Source organism: Arachis hypogaea, chromosome 19 (genome assembly GCF_003086295.3).
Source record: "Arachis hypogaea cultivar Tifrunner chromosome 19, arahy.Tifrunner.gnm2.J5K5, whole genome shotgun sequence".
Classification (NCBI taxonomy): domain Eukaryota; kingdom Viridiplantae; phylum Streptophyta; class Magnoliopsida; order Fabales; family Fabaceae; genus Arachis; species Arachis hypogaea.
This window is the reverse complement of record NC_092054.1, coordinates 120,196,082-120,213,529: the sequence shown is the minus strand read 5'-3', so window position 1 is coordinate 120,213,529 and position 17,448 is coordinate 120,196,082. Positions and strand designations below refer to the sequence as shown.

At 38.8% G+C, this 17,448-nt stretch overlaps 1 non-coding gene across 1 annotated transcript; it reads right to left on the bottom strand.

The window, feature by feature from the left end:
- Positions 1-8,468: 8,468 nt before the first annotated feature.
- LOC112781451 (small nucleolar RNA R71) lies at positions 8,469-8,576 on the bottom strand. Its single transcript, XR_003192227.1, has one exon. It is a non-coding gene; the product is annotated as a small nucleolar RNA R71 (small nucleolar RNA).
- Positions 8,577-17,448: the final 8,872 nt, after the last annotated feature.

Genomic DNA, 17,448 nt, shown 5'->3' with positions numbered 1-17,448 from the left:
AATCTATGGGGTGCAAGCTGCTAAAATCTCATTAGAGATGGCAGACAATTCAAGAAAACAGGCCTATGGACAAGTAGAGGACGTGTTAGTAAAGGTTGAAGGCCTTTACATCCTTGCTGATTTCATAGTCCTAGATACTGGGAAGGATGAGGATGAATTCATCATCCTTGGAAGACCCTTCCTAGCCACAGCAAGAGCTGTGATTGATGTTGACAGAGGTGAACTAGTCCTTCAATGGAATGAGGACTCCCTTGTGTTTAAAACTCAAGGATCTCCCTCTGCAACCATGAAGAGGAAGCATGAAAAGCTTCTCTCAAAACAGAGTCAACCAGAGCCCCCACAGTCAAACTCTAAGTTTGATGTTGGGAGGCCACAACCAAACTCTAAGTTTGGTGTTGAACTCCCATATCCAAACTCTAAGTTTGGTGTTGGGGAGTCTCAACAATGCTCTGAACATCTGTGAGGCTCCATGAGAGCCCACTGTCAAGCTATTGACATTAAAGAAGCGCTTGTTGGGAGGCAACCCAATTTTTATTTAATTATATTTTTATTGGTTATATGTCTTTATAGGTACATGATCATGTGGAGTCACAAAATAAATAAAAAAAAATTGAAAACAGAATCAAAAACAGCAGAAGAAAAATCACACCCTGGAGGAAGACCTTACTCGCGTTTAAACGCTAGTAAGAAGCATCTGGCTGGCGTTCAACGCCAGAACAGAGCATGGTTCTGGCGCTGAACGCCCAAAAAGGGCAGCATCTGGGCGTTTGAATGCCAGAATTGCACCCTGGAGAAGAGCTGGCGCTGAACGCCCAGAACAAGCATGGTTCTGGCGTTCAACGCCAGAAATGGGCAACATATGGGCATTCAACGCCCAGAACAAGCACCAATCTGGCGCTGAATGCCCAGAGTTGTGTGCAAGGGCATTTTGCATGCCTAATTTGGTGCAAGGTTGTAAATCCTTGAACACCTCAGGATCTGTGGACCCCACAGGATCTCCACCTACCTCCACTCACTTCTTCTCACCCCTCTTTCACACAATCTCATTAACACTCTTCCCCATAACCCTTCACCAATCACCTCAATCTCTCTTCCCCATTACCACTTCACCACTCACATCCATCCACTCTTCCCCATAAACCTACCTCATAAACTCCACCTACCTTCAGAATTCAAAATCAATTTCCCACCCTTATGGCCGAACCTTACCCCCCCTCCCTTCCCTATATATAGCCCTCCATTCTTCCTCATTTTCACACAGCACAACCCTTTCTTCCCCTTCTTGGCCGAATACACCTCTCCCCCTCTTCTCCATATTTTCTTCTTCTTCTTCTACTATTCTTCCTTCTCTTGCTCGAGGGCGAGCAAAATTCTAAGTTTGGTGTGGTAAAAGAATAAGCTTTTTGTTTTTCCATTACCATTGATGGCACCCAAGACCGGAGAATCCTCTAGAAAAAGGAAAGGGAAGATAAAAGCTTCCACCTCCGAGTCATGGGAGATGGAAAGATTCATCTCCAAAGCTCATCAAGACCACTTCTATGATGTTGTGGCCAAGAAGAAGGTGATCCTTGAGGTCCCTTTCAAACTCAAGAGAAATGAGTATCCGGAGATCCGACATGAAATCCAAAGAAGAGGTTGGGAAGTTCTAACAAACCCCATCCAACAAGTCGGCATCCTAATGGTTTAAGAGTTCTATGCCAATGCATGGATCACTAGGAACCATGATCAAAGTAAGAACCCGAACCCAAAGAATTATCTCACCATGGTTCGGGGGAAATACTTAGATTTTAGTCCGGAAAATGTGAGGTTGGCGTTCAACTTGCCTATGATGCAAGGAGATGCACGCCCCTACACTAGAAGGGTCAACTTTAATCAAAGGTTGGACCAAGTCCTCATGGACATATGTGTGGAAGGAGCTCAATGGAAGATTGACTCCAAAGGCAAGCCAGTTCAATTAAGAAGACTGGACCTCAAGCTTGTGGCTAGAGGATGGTTGGAGTTCATCCAACGCTCCATCATCCCCACTAGTAACCGATCTGAAGTTACTGTGGATCGGGCCATCATGATTCATAGCATCATGATTGGAGAGGAAGTAGAAGTTCATGAAGTCATCTCCCTTGAATTCTACAAAATAGCCGAAAAGCCCTCTCTTAGGGCAAGGCTAGCTTTTCCTCATCTTATTTGCCATCTATGTTACTCAGCTGGAGCTTTCATAGAAGGAGACATTCCCATTGAGGAAGAGAAGCCCATCACTAAGAAAAGGATGGAGCAAGCAAGAGAGCCCATTCATGGATCTCAAGAGACGCATGAAGATCATCACCATGAGATCCCGGAGATGCCCCAAATGCATTTTCCTCCACAAAACTATTGGGAGCAAATCAACACCTCCCTAGGAGAATTAAGTTCCAACATGGGACAATTAAGGGTGGAACATCAAGAGCACTGCATCATCCTTCATGAAATTAGAGAAGATCAAAAAGCAATGAGGGAGGAGCAACAAAGACAAGGAAGAGACATAGAAGAGCTCAAGGACATCATTGGTTCCTCAAGAAGGAAACGCCACCATCACTAAGGTGGACTCATTCCTTGTTCTTATTTTCCGTTTTTCGTTTTCTTAATGTTAAGTGCTTATCTATGTTTGTGTCTTATTACATGATCATTAGTATTTAGTAACTATGTATTAAAGTTATGAATGTCCTATAAATCCATCACCTCTCTTAAATAAAAAAATATTTTAATTCAAAAGAACAAGAAGTACATGAGTTTCGAACTTATCCTTGAACTTAGTTTAATTATGTTGATGTGGTGACAATGCTTCTTGTTTTCTGAATGAATGCTTGAACAGTGCATATGTCTTTTGAAGTTGTTGATTTAGAATGTTAAATATGTTGGCTCTTGAAAGAATGATGACAAGGAGACATGTTATTTGATAATCTGAAAAATCATAAAAATGATTCTTGAAGCAAGAAAAAACAGCAAAGAACAAAGCTTGCAGAAAAAAAAATAGGCGAAAAAAATAGAAAGAAAAAGAAAAAGCAAGCAGAAAAAGCCAAAGCTCTTAAAACCAAAAGGCAAGAGCAAAAAGCCAATAACCCTTAAAACCAAAATGCAAGGGCAATAAAAAGGATCCCAAGGCTTTGAGCATCAGTGGATAGGAGGGCCTAAAGGAATAAAATCCTGGTCTAAGCGGCTAAACCAAGCTGTCCCTAACCATGTGCTTGTGGCGTGAAGGTGTCAAGTGAAAACTTGAGACTGAGCGGTTAAAGTCAAGGTCCAAAGCAAAAAAAGAGTGTGCTTAAGAACCCTGGACACCTCTAATTGGGGACTTTAGCAAAGCTGAGTCACAATCTGAAAAGGTTCACCCAGTTATGTGTCTGTGGCATTTATGTATCCGGTGGTAATACTGGAAAACAAAGTGCTTAGGGCCACGGCCAAGACTCATAAAGAAGCTGTGTTCAAGAATCATCATACTGAACTAGGAGAATCAATAACACTATCTGAACTCTGAGTTCCTATAGAAGGCAATCATTCTGAACTTCAATGGATAAAGTGAGATGCCAAAACTATTCAAGAGGCAAAAAGCTACAAGTCCCGCTCATCTGATTGGAGCTATGTTTCATTGATAGTTTGGAATTTATAGTATATTCTCTTCTTTTTATCCTATTTGATTTTCAGTTGCTTGGGGACAAGCAACAATTTAAGTTTGGTGTTGTGATGAGCGGATAATTTATACACTTTTTGGCATTGTTTTTAGTATGTTTTTAGTAGAATCTAGTTACTTTTAGGGATGTTTTCATTAGTTTTTATGTTAAATTCACATTTCTGGACTTTACTATGAGTTTGTGTGTTTTTCTGTGATTTCAGGTATTTTCTGGCTAAAATTGAGGGACTTGAGCAAAAATCAGATTCAGAGGTTGAAGAAGGACTGCTTATGCTGTTGGATTCTGACCTCCTTACACTCAAAGTGGATTTTCTGGAGCTACAGAACTCAAAATGGCGCGCTTCTAATTGCGTTGGAAGGTAGACATCCAGGGCTTTCCAGAAATATATAATAGTCCATACTTTGGCCGAGTTTAGACGACGTAAAAGGGCATTGAACGCCAGTTCTACGCTGCTGTCTGGAGTTAAACGCCAGAAACACGTCACAAACCAGAGTTGAACGCTAGAAATATGTTACAACCTGGCGTTCAACTCCAGAAAGAGTCTCTGCACGTGTAACATTCAAGCTCAGCCCAAGCACACACCAAGTGGGCCCCGGAAGTGGATTTATGCATCAATTACTTACTTCTGTAAACCCTAGTAACTAGTTTATTATAAATAGGACTTTTTACTATTGTATTAGATATCTTGGGACGCCTGGTTCTTAGATCATGGGGGCTGGCCTTTCGGCCATGCCTGGACCTTTCACTTATGTATTTTCAACGGTAGAGTTTCTACACTCCATAGATTAAGGTGTGGAGCTCTGCTGTTCCTCAAAGATTAATGCAAAGTACTACTGTTTTTCAATAAATTCAACTTATTCCACTTCTAAGATATTCATTCGCACTTCAACCTGAATGTGATGAACGTGACAATCATCATCATTTCCTATGAACACGTTCCTGACAACCACTTCCGTTCTACCTTAGATTGAATGAGTATCTCTTGGATCTCTTAATCAGAATCTTTGATGAGCGGATAATTTATACGCTTTTTGGCATTGTTTTTAGTATGTTTTTAGTAGGATCTAGTTACTTTTAGGGATGTTTTCATTAGTTTTTATGTTAAATTCACATTTCTGGACTTTACTATGAGTTTTGTGTTTTTCTGTGATTTCAGGTATTTTCTGGCTGAAATTGAGGGACTTGAGCAAAAATCATATTCAGAGGTTGAAGAAGGACTGCTGATGCTGTTGGATTCTGACCTCCCTGCACTCAAAGTAGATTTTCTGGAGCTACAGAATTCGAAATGGCGCGCTTCCAATTGCGTTGGAAAGCAGACATCCAGGGCTTTCCAGCAATATATAATAGTCCATAATTTTCTCGATGATAGATGACGTAAACTGGCATTCAACGCCAGCTATCTGCCCAATTCTGGAGTTCAGCGCCAGAAATGGATCAAGAACCAGAGTTGAACGCCAGAAATGGATCAAAACCTGGCGTTCAACTCCAAAATGGCCTCTGTACGTGGAAAGTTAAAGTTCAGCCCAAGCACACACCAAGTGTGCCCCGGAAGTGGATTTATGCATCAATTACTTATTTCTGTAAACCCTAGTGACTAGTTTATTATAAATAGGACCTTTTACTATTGTATTAGACATCTTTGGACGCCTGGTTCTTAGATCAAAGGGGCTGGCCATTCGGCCATGCCTGGACCTTTCACTTATGTATTTTCAACGGTAGAGTTTCTACACTCCATAGATTAAGGTGAGGAGCTATGCTATTCCTTAAAGATTAATGCAAAGTACTACTGTTTTCTATTCAATAAATCTTATTTCGCTTCTAAGATATTCATTCGCATTTCAACCTGAATGTGATGAACGTGACAATCATCATCATTCCCTATGAACGCGTGCCTGACAACCACTTCCGTTCTACATTAGATTGAATGAGTATCTCTTAGATCTCTTAATCAGAATCTTCGTGGTGTAAGCTAGAATGATGGCGGCATTCAAGAGAATCCGGAAGGTCTAAACCTTGTCTGTGGTATTCCGAGTAGGATTCAATGAATGAATGACTGTGACGAGCTCCAAACTCGCGATTGCTGGGCGTAGTGACAGATGCAAAAGGATAGTAAATCCTATTCCAGCATGATCGAGAACCGACAGATGAATAGCCGTGCCGTGACAGGGTGCGTTGACCATTTTCACTGAGAGGATAAGATGAAACCATTGCCAAGGGTGATGCCTCCAGACGATTAGCCGTGCCGTGACAAGGCATTTGGATCATTTTCCCAAGAGAAGACCGAAAGTAGCCATTGACAATGGTGATGTATCACATAAAGCCAGCCATAGAAAGGAGTAAGACTGATTGGATGAAGATAGCAGGAAAGCAGAGGTTCAGAGGAACGAAAGCATCTCTATTCGCTTATCTGAAATTCTCACCAATGATTTACATAAGTATTTCTATCCCTGTTTTATTAATTGTTTTCGAAAACACCATTATCAATTTATATCTGCCTGACTGAGATTTACAAGGTGACCATAGCTTGCTTCATACCAACAATCTCCGTGGGATTCGACCCTTACTCACGTAAGGTATTACTTGGACGACCCAGTGCTCTTGCTGGTTAGTTGTGCGAAGTTGTGAACCATGGTATTGGCATCATGTTTTTGGCGCCATTACCAGGGAAAGAAAGAGCGATGAATTTTACATAATTAAAGTGTAATCACAATTTCTGCGCACCAAGTTTTTGGCGTCGTTGCCGGGGATTGTTCGAGTTTGGACAACTGACGGTTCATCTTGTTGCTCAGATTAGGTAATTTTCTTTTTGTTTTCTTTTCAAAAATTTTTTCAAAAATATTTCAAAATTTTCTCACCTATTTTCGAAAAAAAAATACAAAAAAATTAGAAAATCATAAAAATCAAAAATATTTTTCTGTTTCTTGTTTGAGTCTTGAGTCATGTTATAAGTTTGGTGTCAATTGCATGTGCATCTTGCATTTTTCGAAAATTCATGCATTCATAGTGTTCTTCATGATCTTCAAGTTGTTCTTGGTAAGTCTTCTTGTTTGATCTTTGCATTTGCATGTTTTGTGTCTTTTCTTGTTTTTCATATGCATTCTTGAATTCTTAGTGTCTAAGCATTAAAGAATTCTAAGTTTGGTGTCTTGCATGTTTTCTTTGCATTAAAAATTTTTCAAAAATGTGTTATTGATGTTCATCATGATCTTCATAGTGTTCTTGGTGTTCATCTTGACATTCATAGTGTTCTTGCATGCATTCCTTGTTTTGATTCAAAAATAAAAGAGAAAAACATGAAAATGATGTTTTTAATTTTTCTCTCTCTTCATAATAAATTCAAAAATAAAAAAAATATCTTTCTCTTTTCTCTCTCATCAAATTCGAAAATTTGGATTGACTTTGTCAAAAATTTTTAAAATCAAGTTGTTTCTTATGAGTCAAATTAAATTTTCAATTTGAAAATCTTATCTTTTTCAAAATCTTTTTCAAAAATCAAATCTTTTTCAAATCTCTTAGTTATTTTCGAAAATTCCAAAAATATTTTTCAAAAATCTTTTTCTTATTTTTATATCAAATTTTCGAAAATAACATAATCAATTAATGTTTTGATTCAAAAATTTCAAGTTTGTTACTTGCTTGTTAAGAAAGATTCAAACTTTAAGTTCTAGAATCATATCTTGTGATTTCTTGTGAATCAAGTCATTAATTGTGATTTTAAAAATCAAATCTTTTTCAAAAACTAATTTCTATCATATCTTTTCAAAAATATCTTCTCATCACATCTTTTTCAAAAATTTGATTTCAAAATATCTTTTCTAACTTCCTAACTTCTTATCTTTTCAAAATTTGTTTCAACTAACTAACTAACTTTTTGTTTGTTTCTTATCTTTTTCAAAACCACCTAACTAACTCTCTCTCTCTATTTTCGAAAATATCTTCCCCCTTTTTCAAAAATTTCTTTTTAATTAACTAATTATTTTATTTTTATTTTGAATTTTCGAAAAAAAAACTACTAACCTTTTTCAAAAACTATTTTCAAAAATCACTAACTCTTTTTCAAAAATTATTTTCGAAATTTCCCCTCTCTCATCTTATTCTATTTATTTATTCATCTACTAACATCTCTCCCTCACCCACCAAAAATCCGAACCCTCTCTCTCTCTCTTTCTGAGTTCAGATTTTTCTCTTCTTCTTTTCTTCTACTAACAATCAGGAACCTCTTTACTGTGACATAGAGGATTCCTCTTCTTTTCTTTTTCTCTCCTATTTCTTATGAGCAGGGACAGAGAAAAAGGCATTCTTGTTGAAGCTGATCCAGAACCTGAAAGGACTCTGAAGAGGAAATTAAGAGAAGCTAAATTACAACAATCCAGAGACAACTTGATTGAAAATTTCGAACAAGTAAAGGAGATGGCAGCCGAACCCAACAACAATGCAAGGAGAATGCTTGGTGACTTTACTGTACCAAATTCCAATTTACATGGAAGAAGCATCTCCATTCCTGCCATTGGAGCAAACAACTTTGAGCTGAAACCTCAATTAGTTTCTCTGATGCAGCAGAACTGCAAGTTTCATGGACTTCCATCTGAAGATCCTTTTCAGTTCTTAACTGAATTCTTGCAGATATGTAATACTGTTAAGACTAATGGAGTAGATCCTGAAGTCTATAGGCTCATGCTTTTCTCTTTTGCTATAAGAGACAGAGCTAGAGTGTGGTTGGACTCTCAACCCAGAGATAGCCTGAACTCTTGGGATAAGCTGGTCACGGCTTTCTTAGCCAAGTTCTTTCCTCCTCAAAAGCTGAGCAAGCTTAGAGTGGATGTTCAGACCTTCAGACAGAAAGAAGGTGAATCCATCTATGAAGCTTGGGAAAGATACAAGCAGCTGACCAAAAAGTGTCCTTCTGACATGCTTTCAGAATGGACCATCCTGGATATATTCTATGATGGTTTATCTGAGCTATCAAAGATGTCATTGGATACCTCTGCAGGTGGATCCATTCACCTAAAGAAAACGCCTGCAGAAGCTCAAGAACTCATTTACATGGTTGCTAATAACCAGTTCATGTACACTTCTGAGAGGAATCCTGTGAGTAATGGGACGCCTATGAAGAAGGGAGTTCTTGAAATTGATACTCTGAATGCCATATTGGCTCAGAACAAAATATTGACTCAGCAAGTCAATATGATTTCTCAGAGTCTGAATGGAATACAAGCTGCATCCAACAGTACTCAAGAGGCACCTTCTGAAGAAGAGGCCTATGATCCTGAAAACCCTGCAATAGCAGAGGTAAATTACTTAGGTGAACCTTATGGAAATACCTATAACTCATCATGGAGAAATCATCCAAATTTCTCATGGAAGGATCAGCAAAAGCCTCAACAAGGCTTTAATAATGGTGGAAGAAACAGGTTTAACAATAATAAACCTTTTCCATCATCCACTCAGCAACAGACAGAGAACTCTGAACAAAATACTTCTAATTTAGCAAACTTAGTCTCTGATCTATCTAAGGCCACTGTAAGTTTCATGAATGAAACAAGGTCTTCCATTAGAAATTTGGAAGCACAAGTGGGCCAGCTGAGTAAAAGGATCATTGAAATCCCTCCCAGTACTCTCCCAAGCAATACAGAAGAGAATCCAAAAGGAGAGTGCAAGGCCATTGACATAAGCAAAATGGCCGAACCCAAAGAGGGAGAGGAAGACATGAATCCCAAGGAGGAAGACCTCCTGGGACGTCCAGTGATCAATAAGGAGCTTCCCTCTGAGGAACCAAGGGACTCTGAGGTTCATCTAGAGACCATAGAGATTCCATTGAACCTCCTTATGCCATTCATGAGCTCTGATGAGTATTCCTCTTCTGAAGAGAATGAAGATGTTACTGAAGAGCAAACTGCCAGGTTTCTTGGTGCAATCATGAAGCTGAATGCCAAATTATTTGGCATTGATACTTGGGAAGATGAACTTCCCTTGTTCACCAATGAACTAAGTGATCTGGATCAACTGACATTGCCTCAGAAGAGACAGGATCCTGGAAAGTTCATAATACCTTGTACCATAGGCACCATGATCTTTAAGGCTCTGTGTGACCTTGGTTCAGGAATAAACCTCATGCCCCTCTCTATAATAGAAAAACTGGGAATCTATGGGGTGCAAGCTGCTAAAATCTCATTAGAGATGGCAGATAATTCCAGAAAACAGGCTTATGGACAAGTAGAGGACGTGTTAGTAAAGGTTGAAGGCCTTTACATCCCTGTTGATTTCATAGTCTTAGATACTGGAAAGGAAGATGATGAATCCATCATCCTAGGAAGACCTTTCCTAGCCACAGCAAGAGCTGTGATTGATGTGGACAGAAGAGAACTAGTCCTTCAATTGAATGAGGACAACCTTGTGTTTGTAACTCAAGGATCTCTCTCTGCAACCATGGAGAGGAAGCATGAAAAGCTTCTCTCACTACAGAGTAAACAAAAGCCCCCACAATCAAACTCTAAGTTTGGTGTTGGGAGGCCATATCCAAACTCTAAGTTTGGTGTTGAACTCCCATATCCAAACTCTAAGTTTGGTGTTGGGAGGTCTCAACAAAGCTTTGCACATCTGTGAGACTCCATGAGAACCCACTGTCAAGCTATTGACATTAAAGAAGCGCTTGTTGGGAGGCAACCCAATTTTTATTTATCTAACTATATTTTTCTTAGTTATATGTCTTTATAGGTTCATGATCATGTGGAGTCACAAAAAAAACAAAAAATCAAAAACGGAATCAAAAACAGCAGAAGAAAAATCACACCCTGGAGGAAGCACCTGCCTGGCGTTCAACGCCAGAACAGAGCATGGTTCTGGCGCTGAACGCCCAAAATGGGCAGTGTCTGGGCGCTGAACGCCCAGAACAAGCATGGTTTTGGCGTTCAACGCCAGAAATGGCCAACAAATGGGCGTTGAGCGCCCAAAATGGGCACCAACCTGGCGCTGAACGCCCAGAGTTGTGTGCAAGGGCATTTTACATGCCTAAATTGGTGCAGGGATGTAAATGCCTTGACACCTCAGGATCTGTGGACCCCACAGGATCATCTGAGGATCTGTGGACCCCACAGGATCCCCACCTACCTCATCATCTCTCTTTCCATTCATGATCATCCCTTCTGTTTTCCATTTACCACTCACATCCATACACCCAATACCTTCAAAATTCAACATCTCTCTCTCCCACCCATATGGCCGAATACACACATCCATCCATCTCCTCCATATCTTCTTCTTCTTCCTCTATTCTTTCTTCTTTTGCTCGAGGGCGAGCAACATTCTAAGTTTGGTGTGGTAAAAGCATAGTTTTTTTTGTTTTTTTCATAACCATTGATGGCACCTAAGGCCAAAGAAACCTCTAGAAAGTGGAAAGGGAAGACAAAAGCTTCCATCAAGGGTCTATAGCTCAGTGGTAGAACATTTGACTACAAATCAAGAGATCCCTGAGATACCTCAGGGGATACATTTTCTTTCACACAATTATTGGAAGCAACTAAGGGTGGAACATCAAGAGAACTTCATCATCCTTCATGAAATCAGAGAAGATCTAAAAGCAATGAAGGAGGAGCAACAAAGGCAAGGAAGAGACATAGAAGAGCTCAAGGACATCATTTGTTCCTCAAGAAGGAAACGCCACCATCACTAAGGTGGATTCATTCCTTGTTCTTATTTCTTCTGTTTTTTGTTTTCTATGTTATGTGCTTATCTATGTTTGTGTCTTCATTACATGATCATTAGTAGTTAGTAACTTTGTCTTAAAGTTATGAATGTCCTATGAATCCATCACCTCTCTTAAATGAAAAATGTTTTAATTCAAAAGAACAAGAAGTACATGAGTTTCGAATTTATCCTTGAACTTAGTTTAATTATATTGATGTGGTGACAATGCTTCTTGTTTTCTGAATGAATGCTTGAACAGTGCATATGTCTTTTGAAGTTGTTGTTTAAGAATGTTAAATATGTTGGCTCTTGAAAGAATGATGACTAGGAGACAGGTTATTTGATAATCTGAAAAATCATAAAAATAATTCTTGAAGCAAGAAAAAGCAGCAAAGAACAAAGCTTGCAGAAAAAAAAATAGAAAGAAAAAAGAAAAAAAGCAAGCAGAAAAAGCCAATAACCCTTAAAACCAAAAGGCAAGGGCAAATAAAAAGGATCCCAAGGCTTTGAGCATCAGTGGATAGGAGGGCCTAAAGGAATAAAATCCTGGCCTAAGCGGCTAAACCAAGCTGTCCCTAACCATGTGCTTGTGGCGTGAAGGTGTCAAGTGAAAACTTGAGACTGAGCGGTTAAAGTCAAGGTCCAAAGCAAAAGAAGAGTGTGCTTAAGAACCCTGGACATCTCTAACCGGGGACTTTAGCAAAGCTGAGTCACAATCTGAAAAGGTTCACCCAATTATGTGTCTGTGGCATTTATGTATCCGGTGGTAATACTGGAAAACAAAGTGCTTAGGGCCACGGCCAAGACTCATAAAGAAGCTGTGTTCAAGAATCATCATACTAAACTAGGAGAATCAATAACACTATCTGAACTCTGAGTTCCTATAGAAGCCAATCATTCTGAACCTCAATGGATAGAGTGAGATGCCAAAACTATTCAAGAGGCAAAAAGCTATAAGTCCCGCTCATCTGATTGGAGCTATGTTTCATTGATAGTTTGGAATTTATAGTATATTCTCTTCTTTTTATCCTATTTGATTTTCAGTTGCTTCGGGACAAGCAACAATTTAAGTTTGGTGTTGTGATGAGCGGATAATTTATACGCTTTTTGGCATTGTTTTTAGTATGTTTTTAGTAGGATCTAGTTACTTTTAGGGATGTTTTCATTAGTTTTTATGTTAAATTTACATTTCTGGACTTTACTATGAGTTTGTGTGTTTTTCTGTGATTTCAGGTATTTTCTGGCTGAAATTGAGGGACTTGAGCAAAAATCAGATTCAGAGGTTGAAGAAGGACTGCTGATGCTGTTGGATTCTGACCTCCCTGCACTCAAAGTGGATTTTCTGGAGCTACAGAACTCGAAATGGCGCGCTTCCAATTGCGTTGGAAAGTAGACATCCAGGGCTTTCCAGCAATATATAATAGTCCATACTTTGCTCGAGGATAAATGACGTAAACTGGCGTTCAACGCCAGATATCTGCCCAATTCTAGAGTTCAGCGCCAGAAATGGATCAAGAACCAGAGTTGAACGCCAGAAATGGATCAAAACCTGGCGTTCAACTCCACAAATGGCCTCTGCACGTGGAAAGTTAAAGCTCAGCCCAAGCACACACCAAGTGGGCCCCAGAAGTGGATTTATGCATCAATTACTTATTTCTGTAAACCCTAGTGACTAGTTTATTATAAATAGGACCTTTTACTATTGTATTAGACATCTTTGGATGCCTGGTTCTTAGATCAGAGGGGCTGGCCATTCGGCCATGCCTGGACCTTTCACTTATGTATTTTCAACGGTAGAGTTTCTACACTCCATAGATTAAGGTGTGGAGCTCTGTTGTTCCTCAAAGATTAATGCAAAGTACTACTATTTTCTATTCAATTCATCTTATTTCGCTTCTAAGATATTCATTCGCATTTCAACCTGAATGTGATGAACTTGACAATCATCATCATTCCCTATGAACGCGTGCCTGACAACCACTTCCGTTCTACATTAGATTGAATGAGTATCTCTTAGATCTCTTAATCAGAATCTTCGTGGTGTAAGCTAGAATGATGGTGGCATTCAAGAGAATCCGGAAGGTCTAAACCTTGTCTGTGGTATTCTAAGTAGGATTCAATGAATGAATGACTGTGACGAGCTCCAAACTCGCGATTGCTGGGCGTAGTGACAGACGCAAAAGGATAGTAAATCCTATTCCAGCATGATCGAGAACCGACAGATGAATAGCCGTGCCGTGACAGGGTGCGTTGACCATTTTCACTGAGAGGATAAGATGAAACCATTGCCAAGGGTGATGCCTCCAGACGATTAGCCGTGCCGTGACAGGGCATTTGGATCATTTTCCCGAGAGAAGACCGAAAGTAGCCATTGACAATGGTGATGTATCACATAAAGCCAACCATGGAAAGGAGTAAGACTGATTGAATGAAGATAGCAGGAAAGCAGAGGTTCAGAGGAACGAAAGCATCTCTATTCGCTTATCTGAAATTCTCACCAATGATTTACATAAGTATTTCTATCCCTGTTTTATTAATTGTTTTCGAAAACACCATTATCAATTTATATCTGCCTGACTGAGATTTACAAGGTGACCATAGCTTGCTTCATACCAACAATCTCCGTGGGATTCGACCCTTACTCACGTAAGGTATTACTTGGACGACCCAGTGCACTTGCTGGTTAGTTGTGCGAAGTTGTGAACCATGGTATTGGCATCATGTTTTTGGCGCCATTACCAGGGAAAGAAAGAGCGATGAATTTTACATAATTAAAGTGTAATCACAATTTCTGCGCACCAATCTTCGTGGTATAAGCTAGATTGATGGCGGCATTCATGAGAGTCCGGAAAGTCTAAACCTTGTCTGTGGTATTCCATGTAGGACTCTGGGTATGAATGACTGTGATGAACTTCAAACTCGCGATTGATGGGCGTAGTGACAGACGCAAAAGGAGGGTGAATCCTATTCCAGTATGATCGAGAACCTCAGATGATTAGCCGTGCTGTGACAGAGCATTTGGACCATTTTCACAAGAGGATGGGATGCAGCCATTGGTAAGGGTGATGCCTCCAGACGATTAGCCATGCAGTGACAGCGCATCGGACCATTTTCCAGAGAGTATCAAAAGTAGCCATTGACAACGGTGATGTCCTTACATAAAGCCAGCCATGGAAAGGAGTAAGACTGATTGGATGAAGACAGCAGGAAAGCAGAGGTTTAGAGGACCAAAAGCATCTCTATACACTTATCTGAAATTCTCACCAATGATATACATAAGTGTTTCTATCCTTATTTTCTATCTATTTATTATTTATGTTCGAAAACTCCATAACTATTTTACATCCGCCTGACTGAGATTTACAAGGTGACCATAGCTTGCTTCATACCAACAATCTCCATGGGATCGACCCTTACTCACGTAAGGTTTTATTACTTGGACGACCCAGTGCACTTGCTGGTTAGTTGTATCAAAGTTGTGAATGAAAAATAATTTATTAAGACGTGCGTACCAAGTTTTTGGCGCCGTTGCCTGAGATCACAATTTCGTGCACCACTAGGCATAGGAATTGGGATCACTATCCTTGTCTAATAACCATATCTTAACGATTATGAGGAACCAAACTCATTAAGTTTACTTCTATACTTGAAGTATATTAAATGGCTTGATCAACATCAATCCATAAGGTCCAACCTAGCTACCAATTGACTTAGTAGTAGGATAGTGTCAATGGTTATCAAATTGACCACTAAGGGTTCTCAAATCACCAAATTTATTAGACTCAATGACTCAAGTTTACTCAATTCCCTTAGCCTAGGCCAAGAGTAAAGAAAACTACTCCATAATTAAGGGAAACATTTTATCAAACACATGGTAAGCATTACTAAAAGACATATTCAAAATACAATTAAATTGAAATTAAAAAGTATTCACTAACAATTATCAAGATAAAACTACTCAAACAACACTATTAATCATGGAAATCATAAATGTAACATTAACAATTCAAGATCTACAAAGTTCATAAATGGGTAGAAAATGGGAAATGACAAGAAAACATAAATCTAACACAAGATCTAAACACCATTATACTAAGGAATTCAAATTAAGTAATCAAAACTAGAAATCAATAACACCCAATTCAGAATTCAACAAGGAAAGATCAAATTAAACTAGCTCTAGAGAGGAATAAGGGTTTCTCTCGCTAGAAGAACAAAACCAAAAAAAAAAACTAAAAAAATGTGTCTAAGTGTGTAATGAATGATCTCCCTCATTCCCCCTAGTGTTCTTGGGTCTTTTCCATGCAGAACCTGCTTAAATTTGGGCCTGTTGAGCCTCAGAAATCGCCAAGCATGATTTCTTTAATGAGGTCACGTGCAGCTCGTCACGCGTACGCGTCATGCACGCATGCGCGTCGCTTGAATTTCGCGATCCACGCGTATGCGTCATGCATGCGTGCGCGTCGATGGAGATTTTGCCAATCCACGCGGATGCACCACTCTTCGCACTTGTGCATGCTTTCTTTACCTCTTCTAGGTCATTCTTGCCCTAAAGACTCTGAAACTACTCAGCAAAACTTGGGAGTCATAGCACATGTACGAAAGAAATCTAAACTATAACTAAGTATTGAAAGCAAGTAAACTATCTACAGTATTCACATATTCACATAACCAATATCAAGGCATACGTTGCAACCATTCCCCGACAACGGCGCCAAAAATTTGATGCGCGAGTACTATCGTCGGTAAGAATTCACAAAACATTCATGTTGCAAGTATAACTCTCAACCGACAACTAATCCTCGAATCAAATTTTAAAGAATTGGTTGTCACAAAGTTTAACCCCAATAAAAGTAACCAAAGTATTCAAACCTCGGGTCGTCTCACAAGGAATGGACAAACATATGCATCAATATTGGTTAGAATTCTGGGGTTGCAAGTCATGATCAAGGAATTAAACTAATAGACTTATCAAGCAAGAAACCTTAAAGTGCAAGAAACCAAATCAAATGACTAAAGCAAGGTATGAGTAATTTCAAACTAATAAGAGAACATCCAATATAATTCTACTCTAAAACTAAACAAGTAGCTACTCCTAGAGGTTTAGGGAGAGGCAGAATTGTGTATATGTACTTTTGGGTTTTGGATATATATATATATATATATGTAAATATTCTCCAGTCAGTCTTGACTTCGCAGGCTGAGTCAGGAGCTTGTTATTTTTTTCTTTGGCACTCTATTCCTACTTCTGTTATCTTAAGTTTGGTAGTTATGGTTTTCTTGGCACGCAAGTTAACTCGTTCCATGAGCGTTGAACTTTTGCGATTTTTATTTTCTTTATTCTTCAAGGCTCCTAGCTTATTATAATTCTTCTGCTATTATATGTACTCATTTTATTTTAGAGGTCGTAATACCACTCCACCTCTGTTTTACAACTTAAGCATAAAGCTTAGTGTGGTAACTAAAACTAAGCAATTGAAATTTTTGGGTTTCAAATATGAATAATAAAAGCAACCCTTGGCTAGGCATAGGAATTGGGATCACTATCCTTGTCTAATAACCATATCTTAACGATTATGAGGAACCAAACTCATTAAGTTTACTTCTATACTTGAAGTATATTAAATGGCTTGATCAACATCAATCCATAAAGCCCAAACTAGGTACCAATTGACTTAGTAGTAGGCTAGTGTCAATGGTTATCAAATTGACCACTAAGGGTTCTCAAATCACCAAATTCATTAGACCCAATGACTCAAGTTTACTCAATTCCCTTAGCCTAGGGCGAAGAGTAAAGAAAACTACTCAATAATTAAGGGAAACATTTCATCAAACACATGGTAAGTATTACTAAAAGACATATTCAAAATGCAATTAAATTGAAATTAAAAAGTATTCACTAACAATTATCAAGATAAAACTACTCAAACAACACTATTAATCATGGAAATCATAAATGTAACATTAACAATTCAAGATCTACAAAGTTCATAAATGGGTAGAAAATGGGAAATGACAAGAAAACATAAATCTAACACAAGATCTAAACACCATTATACTAAGGAATTCAAATTAAGTAATCAAAACTAGAAATCAATAACAC